The sequence below is a fragment of the Lissotriton helveticus genome, chromosome 6 (genome assembly GCF_964261635.1).
Source record: "Lissotriton helveticus chromosome 6, aLisHel1.1, whole genome shotgun sequence".
Taxonomy (NCBI): domain Eukaryota; kingdom Metazoa; phylum Chordata; class Amphibia; order Caudata; family Salamandridae; genus Lissotriton; species Lissotriton helveticus.
The window spans coordinates 1236603434-1236623599 of record NC_136067.1 but is presented as its reverse complement, the minus strand read 5'-3'; the positions used below and the strand labels follow the sequence as shown (position 1 = coordinate 1236623599).

Sequence of the window (20166 nt, the reverse complement as noted above, 5' to 3'; positions counted from 1 at the left end):
AAAGGGGTGTCAACAGTACCCGGCGGAACTGGCATCGGGCATGAAGCCAATGTATTTGGGCTGAGGAAGGAAGTCAATGAGGATGAGTAACATACATCAAGTGATTCATATGGTGGATTGTTGTGTATGTGCCCCATTATGTCAAGTGGACCTAGTGATGGCCAGATTGTGTGGATGTTAGTCTTGCTCCTAGGAATGCAGATATAGCCCCAAATTTTTGGTATGGATCCTGAGTTGGCATTATAAACACTGGGTGAGGTGTGGGGTCATATCCCAGGAAGTGTGGTACTCCTGGTAGCAGCCAGCCTACAGTGTTGTATGGTTAAATGGTGGCAAACAACTTATCAATGCCCATTGCTCCTGACGATTAATTTGCCATTATTTATTGCGCTATAAGAATATACCGCCTTAATAGTAGACCCAGGTTCAGATGATAGTAAATGGCAAGTGACCGTGGAGTGCTGGGGTCGGGACGGGATATGCCGCTCAGCGTATGTCGGGTAATAAGACATACATCGTGCGCCGTTCATGCCAATCAAATGTGCTACCGCAGAAAAAGCCCTCTTACTTTATGATTAAACCCTGCGGGTTTTTAAATGGTTATTAATTTAGATTATTTGGCGTACGGCGCAATATAGCCGTGGTCAGTGTGGCGCGCTACCGGCGGTGCCGCCTGTCTTGTGCTGCGGTTAACATTAAGGCCCCCGCACAAGCTATGGGGTCGGGGATCGGGGAAGTTGCGTGGGTGGTGTGGTGGGAGGAGGGAGGGAGGCAGAAGGACCCTGGACCCTGAACCCAATGTGTTGAAGCAAGGTACCGATTGTAATGTAAATCGTTCCGGATATGCCAGACATGGCGGGGGTCAGACTACAATGTAGCCACAACTCTCTCATCAACCCACACGGAACACTTACTTCCAAATGCCTGTGCCGGAGCCTGCTACGCCTACCCTTCACGCCGGGTCCGGGTGGTGAGGACCCGGTCCTAAGCTTCAGGATTAAGTAAGAAGCCGGATTACGTGTAAGGCAGGAAGTGGTAATCACACCGGGTCATGTGATCGGTGTAATCAAGGTGGCGGCCATGATGGAGTGGTGTAATTTTACCAGCAAGAAACCTGTGATGATGGATCAAACCGTGTATTTCAAATTATCACAAGGGGGGAGTGGATGGTATTGAATTGGGCGGGGTCTGTCCCTAACCCGATATGTTACTGAAGGCAGAGTATTGCAGAATATTGCAATTTTGTGGAATATGGTGGTGTTCTAGTTAACCCAATGTCCGAAGACCGATTAAACGGGGGGTCTGTCACATCTTAAGACCGTGTCCCGATATGTTCCTGGAAGCAGTGTACTGCAATTCAGTGGTGCATGGTGGGGTAGTATTGGACCCACAATCCTGGTGCTGAACCAGTTGGTGGGGACAGAATTTTGCACTTTTCGCTCATTTAGTCAAGTCTGTGGTTATGGTGATGGGTTCACAGTAACTGAATTGCAGTACACTGCTTCCAGGAACATATCGGGACACGGTCTTAAGATGTGACAGACCCCCCGTTTAATCGGTCTTCGGACATTGGGTTAACTATAACACCACCATATTCCACACAATTGCAATATTCTGCAATACTCTGCCTTCAGTAACATATCGGGTTAGGGACAGACCCCGCCCAATTCAATACCATCCACTCCCCCCTTGTGATAATTTGAAATACACGGTTTGATCCATCATCACAGGTTTCTTGCTGGTAAAATTACACCACTCCATCATGGCCGCCACCTTGATTACACCGATCACATGACCCGGTGTGATTACCACTTCCTGCCTTACACGTAATCCGGCTTCTTACTTAATCCTGAAGCTTAGGACCGGGTCCTCACCACCCGGACCCGGCGTGAAGGGTAGGTGTAGCAGGCTCCGGCACAGGCATTTGGAAGTAAGTGTTCCGTGTGGGTTGATGAGAGAGTTGTGGCTACATTGTAGTCTGACCCCCGCCATGTCTGGCATATCCGGAAACGATTTACATTACAATCGGTACCTTGCTTCAACACATTGGGTTCAGGGTCCAGGGTCCTTCTGCCTCCCTCCCTCCTCCCACCACACCACCCACGCAACTTCCCCAAACCCCGATCCCCGACCCCATAGCTTGTGCGGGGGCCTTAATGTTAACCGCAGCACAAGACGGGCGGCACCGCCGGTAGCGAGCCACACTGACCACGGCTATATTGCGCCGTACGCCAAATAATCTAAATTAATAACCATTTAAAAACCAGCAGGGTTTAATCATAAAGTAAGAGGGCTTTTTCTGCGCTAGCACATTTGATTGGCATGAACGGCGCACGATGTATGTCTTATTACCCGACATACGCTGAGCGGCATATCCCCTCCCGACCCCATCCCTCCACGGTCACTTGCCATTTACTATCATCTGAACCTGGGTCTACTATTAAGGCGGTATATTCTTATAGCGCAATAAATAATGGCAAATTAATCGTCAGGAGCAATGGGCATTGATAAGTTGTTTGCCACCATTTAACCATACAACACTGTAGGCTGGCTGCTACCAGGAGTACCACACTTCCAGGGATATGACCCCACACCTCACCCAGTGTTTATAATGCCAACTCAGGATCCATACCAAAAATTTGGGGCTATATCTGCATTCCTAGTTAACACCCATAGTGGAGCAAGACTAACATCCACACAATCTGGACATCACTAGGTCCACTTGACATAATGGGGCACATACACAACAATCCACCATATGAATCGCTTGATGTATGTTACTCATCCTCATTGACTTCCTTCCTCAGCCCAAATAAATTGGCTTCATGCCCGATGCCAGTTCCGCCGGGTACTGTTGACACCCCTTTATCCTAACCCTTAGGTGAGTAACATACACACCGCTTTTAGGTTTTGTGATACATCCTAATGGATACTGCTGTATTGTGTTTTTTAACTTGTTTTTAATCATATACTAGTCACCTTCTTCACTAGTATGTCACCTAAGCACAGTGTGTTCACAACCACGCACAGTGTTCTCACGGTCACTACAGTATCATTTGTTGCTACATACCTGCTGTAATGCCTTCCTTTGTTTCCCACTACTTTAGGTAGGAACAGTGTCAGACAGGTAGTACCACTAATGTGCCATGTTTAAACTGATACTTATGAATAGATCATGTTTAAGTAGATTGTAGGTTTTATATAGGTCCTGAAGAATCGCAGTTAATGAACTAGATGCGAGAAACATGTCGACCACACACTTTTTGCACCTGTAGCCTTGGTTTACTCTGGGAAACTATAGCTCCCACGGGTACCGGCTATCCTTGTTTTTACTTGTGGCAGGGGACCACCAGAATAAAATTGTTTCCGGTACCTTGAGCCACATTTTACCCTCACCCACACTATCTACTCTCTCCTGGCCCCTCACCCGCACTTCACCATAAGGCAGTTGGATAAAAGATCTCCGACAAAGAGCCCCTCTTTGAGGTGAGCCCGTTGGGCATTGCACCGCCTGCCCAACGAGGAGCATTGCCTATGATGAAGCATGACACTCGCAAGGGTGTGTGAGGCCATTATATCCAACAAATTGGATACCCAGGGGTGGTCGTCCACTTGAGCACCAGCCCCTCTCTAGTGACCGTCACTTCCCTCCCTTTCCCCACCCCTCTCTCCCCCCTCCCCCCCTTCCTCCCGTTCCTCCCGTTATCCTTTTAGGAACAGCCCAGTCACTTCCTTGCTGTCTCTAGTAATCACTGTGCCACAGAATACCTGGTCGTAGGACACTCTGAACAGAACATACTGTTTATCTGTTACTGGGTCATATGATGAGTCATGAAAGGTCTGCAAGTTACTGGGATGTAAAATGCCTGAACATGAGGTACTAGGACACATCATGCATGCTATCGGATACTAGGCCAGATAATGCCAGTTACTGGGCCACATAATCCTTTTGCGTCAGGTACCGTTCCATGTACTGCTTGCATTTCAACTACTGGGCCACATGGTACAGCCCTAGTTGAAACTAGGGCTCATCGTTAAGATGCCTGTACTTTTCTAAGCCATATATATTAGGTGTTTTGCAGACATCTTGTAGCATAATAATTGATAATCAGGGTCATTCAGGCTTCCATTGATTACTGGGTCACAGGAACGCCTCCCATCACTTACAGGACTACATAATGTCTGCCATAAATGTGTGGTTCATAGGATTCCTGCCCACTTATTACTGGATGATTAGGCAAACATTGCTAAGACACTATAGTCCTGTCCTCTTACTCACTTCCTCTGTTTGTCTTCACGTAATCCCAATTTTCTCTGCCTTCCTCCTCAAACTCCTACTTGCACTACCTTGTTATAACTCTCACACAAGTTACACACAGTCACAAATTTCCGACTAGCGAGTGGTATAGATAAAGATCAGCTCAGTCCCACAGCAGGAGAGAGGATGTGGCGTTATGGCCAGAGCTGAACCAGGTTCCAGTCTTGGCACTGGCTCAACATCCTGTAATTATTGACCAATCACTTATTCTGCCTGTAACTAAAAACAAAATGATTGGGACTTTGAGTAATATAACTGGCGATAATGTAAAGTGCTCCAATACCTTTGGATCGAGTTTGCATTACATAAAACAGCAGAGAAACTGACATCTATCAGTAATACTTTACAAAGTATTTTACGGCAGCCAGTGAATTCTAGGAAGTGCGCGTTGCTTCAGGCACAATGCACTGAGGGAAAACACTTTGTGCATGCCTATAAGTAAGTTAAAGGAGCCAATCGGGTATTAGCCAATTGTGCATATACTTTGGGGGTTAGAGCACACGCAGTGGGGCTTAGACAGCAGCACCCAGTGTATTACAGAGTCAAACAAAAAAACTGCTTCATTATTCCAAAAACTTAGGGAAGATGATCAAACAAAAAGGGGTCCTTTCAAACAATCACTAAAGTTTTTTTTCCAGACAGGTGGGAGGAAAGCAACACTGGAGCAGAAGCAACATGGAGGGTGCGGGGAGAGAAAAGTAATGGCAAGTGCAACATGGTGCAGGTGAGGAAGATGTACAAGAAAAAGCAGGCAACAGGGGAAGTACAGTGTTAGGAAGAAGCAGCAACAGGCGAGAGAAGATGGCTTGGATGAGTAGGAGAAGCATAGGGCAAAAGAGCAACATGGAGCAGGGGAAGGAGTAGAAGCACACAGGCAAGGAAGCAAAAGGAAAAGTCCATGTGGGTGCACATTGAGGGGAGCAGGTAGAAGCACACTGACAAAAGAGAGAAACAGTGTGGGGAGGGAGTAAGTATATAAGGGAGAAAGCTTGAAAAAAAACATGCACTATCAGGGAGTGTTTACCTAAAATTACAAAAAGTAGTGCTTGAAAAGCAAGCATTAGAAGTATAGAAGGCAGCCAATCAAAAGTGATGGTAAAGAGGAAATGCTCCATGAAAGGGACAAAGAAAAGATTGATAAACTTTGGTATGAATATGAAGCAGGTACATGCTCAAAGCCCCTTTGCTCTTATTAGGCCCACAATATGTCCCACAACCGACAGTGCATACACTGTCTCGTTGGTGGGACCTAAAAATGGATAAAATTATGGTTTTTTTCCACATTTTCCAATATATTAGCTAAAGCTACAGAAAGTTCAAGCATTTCGGTACGGCCACTAATGAAATATTCCATTACTTCCCGGTTCATAGATCTAGCCAGCCCATCTTCCGCAGCTTTTGTAGGCTCAAACCCAGCAAATTAAAAGAGATAAACAGTGTTTTAAAGCCTAACTTGCCCAAGAAATCAGTGCAATGTTATTTTAACCCCTTCGCTGCTAGCCCTCTCCCCACCACCCGTGCTAAGACTTTTATTTGGCTATTTGAGATAGTTTGCGCCTAGGCCCCTGTAACTTTTTGTCCACATACGTATCCACACCAAATGTGTGTCCTTTTCTTCCTTTTAACCAACAAAAGAGTAGCAAGGGGTCAATTTCTATGCAATCCACGTTTAACTACCATGAAATGAAATATTGTTCCTATAAAGTGAGACACTGATAATGTGCTACTCAAGTCACGCATAGGGTCTCCCTCTATGTGAGAAAGTTCCCATCAGTCACCACTCGGATCCGCCCTTCATCATCTGGGATCCTTCACACCTGAAGGTAGGATGGTGTACCCACTGCGGACTGGCAGATGTTAAAGCCTACACCTACATGTGGGACCCAGTGATGAATTATAACTAATAAGGGTGACTGAAAGCAGTGCTCTAAATGTGCATACAATGTGAAAGTGCGTAAATGTGAATAACCATAAAATTGGGTAGGGAAGAAAAAGGATTTTAATATATTTTCCTTCGAGCCCAAAGTAATGAAAAGTGTGTAGTGGACTAAACAAATAACCACTATTCAAGATGAAAGGTCGACATGTTTCTGCAGACTAATTAGATCCAAATGGTATCTTGCTGCTTCGTCAGGACCATTACCGCTACTGCTTTATAAAGAATTTAAAAAGATAAAATATCCGTATTCGTATTCGGTATCCGAAACATACTGCCGGTGAATCTTGGACTCCTCCTTGGTGATTACTTGGGTGCCTTCCATTTTGTGGATCACTTCAGAGGCCGCGTGAAAAAGGACTAAAAAGAGCCGCACGGTGCTGAGTGACGCAGATGATAAACGTGATAATGGCGATGAAAGGGGACTGATATTTCAATATACCTCTGCAGAAGGCAGTTGCAAATAATCTACTATTGTTAAATATGTTTGCGGTGGAGTACTACCATTGTAACATTCCATAGAATAGCTCTATTTTCTCAGATTTTTCTAAATGACTATAGTTGGTATGGCATTAGCATGGGGGTTGGAGTAGGGCCAGGCCCGCCAGGGGCCCTTTGCACCCCAGTTGTGGCTGCCTTATTCTGTATCCACGGGGAGGTTGCCACTATTAGCATTACACGCCATGATGCTAGGTGCAAAAAATAGGGTTGGTCAACCTAGGGATAGTAAAATTTGTCAGGTTTTTAGAATCGCCCATCCAATGTGCTGAGGTACTCCATTAAAATTAGTATGTGACACTTTCTAATGTATATTGATTGGGGACATCCTTTTAACTTACTTGATTGCTTACAATTTTTTTTTTGGGGGGGGGGCTGAGCCTAATACAATGCCCCGGAAGCTACGGACCCATCTTTTTCAGTCCAAGTACAAAACTTCCATGTACTCTTGCAAGCCTCACTGTTTACAATGTAATACTTTCAGTCCCCTCAGATTGTTACAAAAAACAAGTCTTTGGAGCTCAAATTTCACAATTTCCAGGCTGTAAAGACCAGTAGGACAAAAAAACTAGCATATTTGGATTTCTGAAGGCAATCTGGCTTAAGCTAAGAGCTGTCACCTCTGACACCATACCGTATTTTGTACCTTTTATCTATGCACTAAAATGGAAAAAAGAGCGCTACCTTCATCTCTTCTGGCGTTTCTACCAGTGGAGAGCACATCAGCAGAACAAGAAGAATTTGAATCCCTAGGAGTCTGCGGATGGTCGTGTGCCTTGCAGCCTTATGTAAACGCTAAACTGGATGTACAAGACCACAGGCAGGGGCTGTGAAGAGGGCACTGCCCAGAAGTTTAAACACGCGAAATATGTAGTTGGTTACTGACAAGGTTTTACAAGCCGCTGCTGTGTCGCCTTGGGGACCACTTGCCTGTCACACTGGGCTTCTTAACCAGGTTACCTGTGGACTCTAGCCGCTCACCACTCTGTCTGTCTGTCTGGCAAACTTTCACAAGGAAGAGAGCGTTCAATTGTTATGTGAATCAGTGTCTCGAGTAATGACTCTGCGGGCATGTATAATGTTTCTAAGTAGTGCAATTGTATTTTGTTTAAATCAGTTTCCTGTTAGTGGTTATGCCATTGGATGCTACTAAAAGCTGTTGTTGAAGATCTTTGCTGTGACTTCCTGTGACAGGTACAGGTGCTTCTTCTTGGCGCTCATCAGAAATGGATCATTGAATATGTTAAAGTTGGGACACTAACCCTTTAATTACAGGAGCATAGATAGCGTGTGTGTGTATTCATTTCAGATAGTTATGAGAAGTATCTGTTATGGGGAAGGTGTGGGGCTAATGTTTACTTTCATGGAGAGGTATAGCCTGTGGGCTGATATATTCTTTCTCAATGAAAAAAACATTTGCATAGCATTGGTTCTGCACCTTACTTTCCAAGCAGTCTTCTCTCCTAAGATAAAAATACAATTCTTGTTCGTTATATTTAGCACAAAGACCATAGCAGGCTTCTGCTTGGGATTTACCCTAACTCACCTAGTCTGAAATGCAGCTCAGTTGTGACATGACCTAAAAGAAAGTTAGTGGTAGGAGGATGGCATCACTGCTCCTTCGGAAATAATAACCTGCGAATGATGTAATGTACTTGTCTCTGCGGTTTTGAAAATAAATCATATCTGATGAAAACGCAAAATAAACAGCAAAAGTGGAGAAAAAAAATAAAATAAATAACTGAGCTGCTTCTTGCAAGGATGTTTCATTGTGTACCAGGTATATAGCAATTCATTTGGTAAAATATATAGAGCGGAAATTCCACACATTTCTGGAAACTAGATACCCAGGGGAGTGCAGGGAGGTGTGGCTTGCATGGATCGCCCCACGTTTTATTACCCAGAATCCCCTGTAAACCTCACATTTAGATAATAAAACACTAAGTAGGATCACTGCACCGGCACCAATGTCCTACCACCCAGCGTTCCCCTTGGTCCATGATCAAAATGATGCCTCACTTGTGTGGGTGTCCAATGCAGAAACACCTAAAAACATTTTTTTTGAAATAGTGCCTAGAGCTCGCTGTGCTAGCCCCTCAATCCCTATGTTTTTAGCCCTTCCCAGTCGTAGGCCCTTGGCCCACCCACACAAGTGAGGTATAATTTTACTCAGGAGACTGAGGGAACACTGAGTGGTAGGACACTTGTTCCGGCGCCATGATCCCAGACAGAAATGTGAGGAAAATGTGATTCTTGTTTTTGCTAAATTTGAGGTTTGCAAGGGATTCTGGGTAGGAAACAGTTAGGGGATCCACACAAGTCACACCTCCTTGGACTCCCCCAGGTGTCTAGTTTTCAGAAATGTCTGGGTTTGGTCGGTTTCATTAGATGGCCGTTGAGCCTGGGACCAAAAACGCAGGTGCCTACCTTGCAAAACTAGGTCATTTTGTGATAGATAATTTCTCCACAATACGTTTTGGGCCCTTCCCTGCCGCGGGTACTTGGCCCACCCACACAAGTGAGGTACCATTTTTATCTGGAGATCTGGGGGAACGCTGGGTTGTAGGAACTTTGTGCCAGCCCGGTGATCCAACAACTTTCCCACACAGAAATGTGAGAAAGATTTGAATCTCTAGATAAATGTGAGGTTTGCAGGGGATTCTGGGTAAGAAAACATTGGGGAATCCACACAAGCCACACCTCCCTGGACTCCCCCAGGTGTCTAGTTTTTAGAAATGTCTGGAATAGGTAGGTTTCCCAAATATGGCTGTCGAACCTGGGACCAAAAAAGCAGGTGCTCCTTTCAAAACCAGGTTGTTTTGTGATATATAAGGGGAACATCTATCACATCTAGGGAACCCAACCAATCTCACACATTTCAAAAAATTAGACACCCAGGGGAGTCCAGGGAGGTGTGGCCTGCGTGGATCCCCAACGTTTCTTATCCAGAATCCCCGCACACCTCAAATGTAGCTAAAAATCAAATTTTCCTCAAATTACTGTCTGGTATTACTGTGCAAGGCACAAATTACGTACCACCCAACGTTCCCCTCTGTTTCCAGAGTAAAATGATACCTCACTTGTGTGGGTGGGCCAAGGTCCTGCGACTGGGAAGGGGCCAAAAACATAAGGATTGAGGGTATAGCACAGCAAGCTCTAACCAATAAAAAATCTTATATGCATTTTAGGCTGACTTTGCATTAGACACCCACACAAGTGAGGTATCATTTTTATTGGGAGACCAAGGGGAACGCTGGGTGGTAGGACATCTGTGTTGGCGTGGTGATCTCAGGCAGAAATGTAGGGTAAATGTGATTTTTTGCAGCTAAATGTAAGGTTTGCAGGGGATTCTGGGCAGGAAAACATTGGGGTATCCACGCAAGACACACCTCCCTGGATTCCTCAGGGCATCTAGTTTTCGGAAATATCTGGGGTTGGTAGGTTTCCCTAGCTGCCTACCGAGCCTGGGACCAAAAACGCAGGTGATTCCCTTGCAAAATCAAGTCTTTTTGCAATTGATAATTTTGAAGTCTCCACATGACTGATTGGTTCCGTCATGAGCACCGGAGCACAGGTGCTTATGAAGGAACCATTCAGTCATGAGCACCGAAGGGTTAGAAAAAATGCCTAAATCGGCAGAAGTTAAAACATTAATGGAAAGGAATACAGTGTTTTTCAAAACTATACGTCTCCTTCAAGCACCAAATTAGATTGCAAAGACTTATGGGAAGATGGCGCAGATAAGAAGTAACCTAATTACTACATTTGAGGCAAATGTCCCACTTTCATGGGCCCTATAAAAAAATCATATAAGTAGATATACAGGAATAGACACCTACTTTACTATTTTCCCAGCAAGTGGGAATATCTGCATGCAAAAACCTCTGACTTGATGTGGCCCTCATTATAAGGGACCAGTTCACGGTTTTGATGGGCAGAATAGGCAATCTGGGAATGCATTTGAGAGATCTAATTGTAAAGGTGTCCCCAATATACAGAAGCTTTCCTTGTAGTTTACTTGAACCACCAGTAGATGAGGTATACCCCGGTAGTGCCACAGTTATATCTTGAAAAGTGAGATCGGAAGTATCTGGTAGAAGAGGACTGAATCTTTGTAAAGGAGTAAACTATTCACCTGCACAATATATGATTAGGGACAGGAGTACGTTTAACATTGGATCCACAAGTCCATGAACTTGTGTGCTAAACATTAGCATTTTTCTTAGCAAAGAAGTCTAATAAATAAATATAGCAGGATCTCTTGAGTTACACATAGCTGAACCCACTATGGCCCAAAGACAGCACACCAAATTAAAACTCAAATGTGCATGTTGTTAACTGCACTTACACCCAAAACATTAATACTTAAAAAAACAGCCTTTAGAGAAAAGGGTTTCTCAAACGGGCTAAATGAATTAAACTGATCCCAGTAGCTAATACACACTATCCAAACTCAACTAGACATATCAGAAGCTGGCACAGAGATTGCTTGATCAGATCTTCTAGTCTTCTCCCTGATCTCAATCGAATATTGATAATTAGTCAATGAATAGCAGAAACTGGGAGTCTGTAAAGGCCACAAAGGAGAAAAGAGTAATGTGAATTGAAGTTAACATTAAAGTTAAATCGACCAGGAGAGTTTTGGAGAGTTTTGGAGAATTTGAAAAGGAAACATTAACTAGATGGAGGGTGGCAGTAGAAGATAATCTGCCATGTAAATTCAGAATAACTCAGATAACTAATGGGAAAGTCTGTAAAAGACTTAATAAAGTAGCCCTCTGTCTAGTCTAGTTATTCTTCTTGTAGGGTTGAGGGTACCAAGACAACCGAAGGGTTCTACCATTTATGTACTTTCTTAACTAATGATACAAGCACATTTAAGATGTGGATCTGGAATGTCCAACATTGGTCCATAGTTTGTAGAGCGTAGTGCATGATAGATGTTTCAGAATAACCAAATGAGACACATTACTTAGAATGAATCAAGGTAGAAACAAGTCAGTGGTTATCCTGACAATCTGGCAAGTCTCAGGCCCCAACTATGAACTGCTGTAAGACATCTCTGATCTAGATAAACTGAACAAATGTTTTCAATCAATAGACCAAGAGCATCTCACTAAAAGAAAGAGATGTATTTAAGATCCTGTGTCGGAGAACAGTTGCCTTAATGACAGGGAAGGCCCACAATCTAAATATCGTACTTAAAACATCCACAAGACATGTCCTCTTCTGGCGGTTATTCAGTGTACTTGGTTTAGGAGAGGGGATGGCTTTCCTTCTAAAGTAAGCGGACAACAGTTGCCTTAATGACAGGGAAGGCCCACAATCTAAATATCGTACTTAAAACATCCACAAGACATGTCCTCTTCTGGCGGTTATTCAGTGTACTTGGTTTAGGAGAGGGGATGGCTTTCCTTCTAAAGTAAGCGGACATAATTGAAGACTGTCAGTTTAGGTCCTTTTTGAGGGTAGTGAATAGTGTATAACTGCCTCAAAAAGTCATCTCAGGTTCTCAACTTTCCTCTATGTAAAGCACCTGATGTGTCTTGTTAACTATCCAAACAATAACAGGACTTATTTATTTTTTAGTTTTATATAGCGCAAACTTGACCCGAAGCATACACACGAAGAATAGTAGGCAAAAAGGGTAAAAAAATATACAAACAGATGGTGAAATAGATAGATGATATAGTTTGGAGGATGCTATTGTAGATTATTTCGGAAGTTGAAGAAATAAATAAATAGTTATTTCCAGAGGAACGGCATCAAAGTAAGTCAAGTATTTTCGGAGGGTCAGTTGAGATATTCATTGAGAAGAAATAATGTCAGGTTTTTTATTGAAGTTCAACAATGATTAATTGTCACTTAGGTCCTTTGGTAGAGTGTTCCAATTTCTAGGCTCATTCCCAGAGCTTCGCAACTGCCTCTTATGGCCTGCTTTTGATAGTTTGTTTGCAAGGTAGTTCGGTATTTCAGTGTAGAGAGCTTCGTGGGCTATGCTGGCCATATTGAATATGCTTCTCGCTTTGATTGGTAGCAAGTTTAGTTTCTTAAGTGTGGGAGTGATATGATCATAGCGGCTCTCCCGAGAGAGCAGTCTAGCCGCTGCGTTAAGTGTGGCTTTCATATGGATAAGGTAGTTTTTAGGGCTACCAGTGATCGTTGCGTTCCCTTAGTCCAGCATACAGAGGACTAGGGATTGCACTACAGTCTCAAGGTCTTTAAAGATGATGAAGAGTTTTATTTCTTTTTAGGTGTTTCAGTGTGAAGAAGGCACTTTTAGCTGAGTTCTGTTGCGCGGGCAGGGCCGCGTCGGCCGTGCACAGCACTACGAAGGTAGTGTCCGCGACGGCCGATGGCAGTAGGGAAGGGGTTAATGTTCAAGTTTTTATCAAGTGTAATTTCTAGTGACTTAACAGAGTTGGAGATAAATAGATGGTTTACAGTTGAAAACATTAAGGTTAACAATTCAGTTATGGATAGGATTTTCCTTTTGGTTATTTTGTTGGGGGTAAGCCCTAAGTGGTTGTTCGTCAGTCAAGAGTGTACTATGGAGAGTGTTGTTTAGGTGCTGGATATCTTTAGATGAGGAGATTTTAATGTAGAGTTGGCTGTTATCTGCATACAAATGGTAGGTAATACTGACTTGTTTAAAGATCACTATAAGGGGTTCCATGGGAGGTTGAACATGGCAGAACTAACAGGGTGTTCCTATCTCCTTCCTAAAATACTGTATGTGTCTGTGTCTCCGACACCAATTCCCAACACCCTCTCAACTTAAAAAGTGTTGTAAAAAAAAAGTGTGTGAAAAGTGGGAAGGGACCTCAAGGAAACAACCACCAGGGAACTGCTGACAGGTACTCATCAGTGTGTTCCACTTATCATCGGCACCTTCCCACTGAAAAATAAATTTGCAGGTAATGTGTTCAACTGAATAGTGAAACAAACTACAACTACCAATCAAAACCTGACCCCTGAGATAGAACCACTACGTACACTGTTCTAGCCCTCTAAAAACGAGCTAGGCACCTCTAGCACAATAATCAACTTTATTCGCTGCTGGGTGTCGGCTCACATTAAAAACAAAAAGCTACTGTCGAGCCTAGTTTATATTGAAATCCATGGTAAGTGAAATGTATTTTTTAAGAGTATCATCTTCTGTGTTATTCAGTAGCTGAAAGACATCCAGAGTCCTGCCGAATGTGCACGGTGCAGCTTGAGCATCATAGAAATCTTCCTGTAGGCTCTAATGCGAGAGATACAGCTCAAGCGTTCGTCCACAGTAGACCAAGACTGACTCCGAGCGCGAGCCTTGCCTCAAGCATTCACAACAAAACTTTACATACAACCAGGAACAGAAACACCAGGGAAATCAGCACCACAGCTTCTAACTTTAGCTGCCACAAGAAAAAAAGCAAGAATCTCCTGAGCCTTCTTCCATGACATGGCTGAGGCAAAATACAGGGAAACAGTACTTTATAAATCCTAGACGCAGATCCAATCCAGCTCGTCGCCTAATATGAAGTGTCTCGTGAACTATCCAAACACAAACAGGATTAATCCAAAAATTGTTTATTTCAACTTAAGGATGCGGACTGGAGGGAGGCAGTGGCGGCTCCAAGAGAGGCAGTGGTGGCCGCTTAGTTTAGTCTTATCCAACTCAAAATACTGCAACGTACGTACCTCGCGAGGGAACAGCTATTCAAAATGGGGCTGGTGGGCTCGAGGAGTTGTTTGTGCGGCAGTGCTGCTAACAGAGACTTACTACACACATTCTGGAGTTGTCCAGTCACTTCACATTTCTGGGAAGCTGTGCTCAGGACTCTGGTGACAGTGCTGGACTGGTGGGTGCCCAGGGAACTAAAACTGATCTCACTACATATTACAGATGATATAGAGGGTAACAGATCTCAGAAGGCGCTGCATTGGGTGGGACTACTTGTGGTCAAGCGACACATTGCAAAGGAGGGGAAGAATGTACAAGCCTGGGATGGATGGGCGAAGGGCATGGATTTCTGCATAGGCCTAGAGCACCCGGTATATCAGGCTAGGGGGTGCCCTTGTAAATATCTCAAGAGCTGGATAAACAGGGTGGAACACAGAGGGGATTTATATAGAACCTTTCCCACCCATACCATGGACAAAGAGTTACACTTAGAGACCGCCTTGAATTGAGACCTGGACGGGGAAAGGGTTCCTGGCCCCTTGGATCACTAGCTTTTACAGTACTATGGTTAATGGGGTCATGGTTCTCTAAATTTCTGATGCATAGGCACAATGATTATATTAGAATTGTGTGGTGATTATGACAATTGGTTTATTTTGTATGTTATGTGCCAGTCCTGGTTTTTGTTCTGGCTGAAAATCTCTAATAAAAGGTTTTATAAAAAAAAACTTTAAAAAAAATGTTAATGCAGTGAGAGAGCAAAAAGTAGAAGCTGCTACAAAAGGTCCAGGGTAAATCCTAATGTGCTTGGTTTATACTTAAACATGCCAAAACAGAACATCAAGAGAGCCGATAATAATTTTGGACGGCCTTTCTAACTTCTCCCTCTGAAATTTTACTATCTAAAAACTCGTTCTGTTCTCTTGATAGAGCCGGAAGGACGATTTGATTCAGCCATTCCCTGATTTGATCAGGGTCGGCAGTTGTATCCTCCTGATATATATCCTCAAAGAACTCTCTAAAAGCCTGTCTTATGTCCAAGTCTGAGGACTGTGGAACATTATTGACCTTGATCAAGTCTATATTATTACGAACTTGATCCGTTTTGGCTTTCCAGGCCAATAACTTCCCTGCACCTTCGCCGTATTCAAAATGAGCGATCTTACTAGCATCCCATCTCTCTTGAATACGCTGGTTTAAAACTGAACTTAATTGGCCCTTTAAAGAAAGTAACTTATTGTGGAGGCCTGCTAAGAGGGTTGCCGGAGAAGCCAAGTTGGTGTCAAAGTCGCGCTGAGTTTTAACTATATCAGCTTCGACTGAGGCCACCGCCTCCCTGTACTCCTTCCTTCTATAGGAGACCTTAGAAGTAATAAGGCCTCGTAAAAAAGCCTTTAGGGAGTCCCAGACAATTCCATTATCAGCTGACCCAACATTTTCCTTAAGAAAGTGCTGGACTTCATTTTTGAGGAACAAAACATAATCTGGATGGGAAAGCAAGGAGCGGTCAAATGTCCCGCTCCTAGTTGAAGCATTGGAAGCCACTGGGAGCTCCAATACTACGGCCGCATGATCGGATAGATGTATAGGAAGATAGTGAATATTCTTTACTCCTTCAGCTAAACTATGACTGTTCAATACAAAATCAATCCGAGATTGATGGTGGTACTTGTAGTTTCTAAACGAAACTCCCTGCTGGGTCCCTGACCTTTCCCTCCAAATGTCCACGTATCCGAACTGCTTCATTGCATTAAGCAAGAAAGTCCTGGATTTTGAAGGGATACGGGAACTGTTGTTTTGTGACTTATCTAAGATTGGGTCAAGTACAATGTTGAAATCTCTTGAAATATAACTGGATCGGGGAAAGACAGAAGATGAAAGAAGATTGTCTCCAATACCGACGGGTCATCTTGATTTGGGCCGTAGTAACCCACAATTGTGAATTGGACCCCCGATATATTTAGTAAGGCCATAACCCATCTGCCACCTGGGTCCGCCATAGAAGTTATCAATCTAGCCTTTAATTGTTTTTTAAGGATCAAAGACACTCCCCTAGTGTTCGTGGATTGGGAAGTGGAGACCGTAAAGTCAATCCACCTATTTTTCTTTACCTCCATCTCTATTTCAGACTGAGTCAAGAAAGTTTCCTGGAGCAGAATTACCTGTGCGTCTATAGCTCGAAGATACTGAAACAATTTTCTAGCCCTGGGTTTGGTCCGCAGGCCATTTATATTCCAGGAAAATATTTTTAGATTAGCCATAGCCATAGCAAAAGGAGACCAACCAGAGTTTTACACAATAATAACACTGATGGCAAGGAATGCCGCATTGCCGTTCGAACCAAGACAAGCTCAGCTGTAAGTCATGAAGCACCAACTGAACTTCATAATAACAAAACATACTGTAATGACAAATGAGGAACTTTTTGCTTTTAGCCCTCTCCAACCCACCCCTCTCCCCACACTGCCTCCCCCCCTCCCGTGGAGAACCCTTGGTGTATCTAACCGGATCAAATCCAGTAGATGGCACCCCTCTACGGACCCCCGCTGACCCACCTAGACCCCACCCAAACCAGAAACCCAAAAACCAAGTTTTAAATACCCTTGTGACCTACAGTATGTACAAACTATAGTGTGCAGTTAGATGCTAAATTTTTATGTTTTATGTTTAATTTTTTCAATTATGTATGCTATTTTTTGTGTGTTTTTTTTGATAATTATATATATATTTTTTTCTCATCAAGCATCTTCTTTATATCTAAAGGCTGTGATTAATTAAGGAAGAAACCTCCACTTTCCCCAATTCCTGGAACACTAACTTCCCCTATACTGAAGAGGCCTTGTTACCCAACTCCAACAAAAGCTTGTCCGCTGCCTGCACTGTCCTGATATTGAGCATTTTATTATTGTGCATCACTTTTAGAGTAGCGGGAAATATCATCTGAGCTGTTGCTCCCACCTTCCTGAAGGCGTCTAAGCGCCTACCGAATTCCCACTGCCTCTCGAGTGTGACCCTGGCCAAATCCGACCTTATAAGAAAAGAAAACCCCTTCCCTGATAAAGATTTCTGTTTCAGGGCTAGGTTGAGAATTTGCTCTTCAAGAGCATATGTGTGGAAATTAACCAAGATTTTACGTGGTTTAGTCCTTTGTGGATTACGTCTAAAAGGGTCTCTATGTACCCTTTGTATGTCTGTAGCCAGCTCCTCCACTGAGCAATCAAGGCATAGTGAGTCTTTCAGAAGTCGAGTAACAAACTGTTTAATCTCTGAACCTTCTGTCCCTTCGGGCACATTAAGGACACGAATGTTACCGCGTCTGGCTTGTTTTCCAACACTTACATTCTGTCCAAAAGGGCCCGAATGCAAAAAAGGGGAAGGCTGCTGGGCCTGACGGTCTGCCAGCCGAAATTTATAGAGCATTAGAGCAAGAACTAGTCTCCTTCTTGACAGTTTTATTTAACCAAATATTACAGGATGGTATTCGCCCTCCAGTATCCTGGGATAGCGCCTCTATAACTCTGATATTGAAGCCCGGAAAGTCACCTACATCATGTGGGTCGTATAGACCCATATCGATTTTAAATGTAGACTATAAAATCTTCACCACAGTACTTGCTAAGAGATTCGCATTAGTGGCCCCTGAAATTCTTCACTCCGATCAGAAGGGCTTTGTGAAGGGACGACAGTTATATGAGTTAACTTATGACTTAATAGGGGCAATCGATATGGCCTTATTGGAGTCCCTCCCCTTGTCGGTCCTCACGTTGGACGCGACCAAGGCCTTTGACAGGGTGAACTGGTTTTACCTGTCGGAGGCCTTGGCTAAGTTCAACGTGGGCAGGAGAATGCGGCGGGCAATTGATCTCTTATATCAGAACCCCAATGCCCGTATCCTGGTAAATGGTGCCCTAACTGAGCCACTGAACATCTTGAGGGGAACAAGGCAGGGCTGCCCTCTCTCCCCGCTCTTGTTCGATCTATACATTGAACCATTTGCCCAGTGCTTAAGAGATAATGTCAACATCAGATCGTTCATGTATAAGGGGTGGGAGAGAAAGGTGGCCCTATACGCCGATGATATTTTGGTGTTAACATTGGAGGTACACACCGCACTCCCTGCAATCCTTAAGGCAGCTTCTGAGTTTGGTGAAATCTCCGGGTACGAGATTAATGCTGCTAAAACGGAGATGATGATATGGAATGTAGATCAGATTACAGCAAATATTACAATACGTCCTGGTAATAAGATGAGATACCTGGGTGTTAATATCATAAAAGATATCAATCAGATTGCCAATACAAATTTTGTAGCTGTGGCTAAGGAATGCCGTAAATTATTACAGTCATGGGCACAACTTCCTTTATCATTTATAGGAAGAGTCAATTTAATTAAAATGTCTATTTTACCTAAAATTTCTTTTCTTTTTAATACAATCCCGTTATATTTTGATCCTTCATTAATAAATAAATTACAGTCTGATATTAGTTCTTTCATCTGGAGTAAGCGTCTTCCGAGGATCTCCTGGAAGAAGCTTAGGAGGCGCAGAGATAAAGGGGGAATTGCAGCCCCTGATTTTCAGACATATGCATGGGCGTTCCAACTGTCTCATGCCAGAATGCTTTTAAAAAATCCATCCGAGTATGGGGCAGGGTCATTTTATTCCACCCTTCTTACAGGAGAAGGTGTCAGCCAATCAGGGTTTCTGTTTAAATTTGGGAACCCTAAGTTTAAAAAAAAAATTAAGCTGAAGATTCTGCAGGGAATGGTTAAAATGTGGGCACAGCTAACCAAAATTATTAAAGTAGGGTACTACGGTAGTAGGACCCCGTTATGGGATCTCCTCGAGAGTCCAGCTTGGTTGAGTGACAGTCTTGCGACTCCGATCAAGGATGCTGGGTTAACTGTATGGGGCGATTTATTCATGGAGGGGGAATTGCTTCCGTGGGAATGCCTGAGAAACATCATTGGCCCTAACTTTGCTAGGTTTAAGCATATGCAAATATCTAGTTGGTCCCGTGCACATATTTCCCGGCCAACTCGTGGAAATAAACTTCCCCTAGGTGGGCACAGTCAGCTAATATCTCTTTTGGTTGATAAACCTTCCGCTAAAAAGGAAATCTCAACATGGTACAAGTTGATTATGGAAGAAAGGGATGGTGTTTTTTCACTACCGGATGAGCTTTGGTCGTCCTCTATGACGGATTGTAATCTGCAAGAGCTTTGGAGCCTATCCTGTGGAATGTTGTGGGATGTAGTGAAACCATCTTGGCTCCGCAGAAATCATCTCTTTACCATTCATAGAGCTTATTATTCTCCTTTAAGGCTTTCGAAGTTCACTATGGGGAGTGTGGTGGTATGCCCTATATGTGGCTTTGTGGCCGCTTCAGACTGTCACATGTTCTTTGAATGCCCCATTTTGTCAACGTTTTGGGAGGCTGTAAGAAGAACTCTGTCATCATCCTTGAACTTGAATATAGTCTTCGATCTTCCACTGGTCATTTTTGGTATTCTAGATGGAGTCCAAAGTTTGGAGAAGAAGCTAGTTTTCTACTCTATCTTGCTTGCCAGAAGGGAGATATGTAGAAAATGTAAAGACTCTTTGCCCCCCACAATCGAAGACTGGTACACCTCCCCACTGGCGGTCTCCAGATTAGACCTGGGTAGGTCTGGCAATTCAAACAAAAGGGCGTTCTGGCAACTATTAAATTGGGCTCATTGAGTGTCCGGGGTTTTTTTTTTTTTCCCCG

The 20166-nt window shown here is 43.6% G+C and overlaps 1 protein-coding gene across 1 annotated transcript in view; it reads right to left on the bottom strand.

Annotated features, from left to right (window-relative positions):
* Positions 1-20166, bottom strand: part of POLR3F (RNA polymerase III subunit F) — a 167569-nt gene that overhangs the window by 7279 nt on the left and 140124 nt on the right. The window lies entirely within an intron of this gene.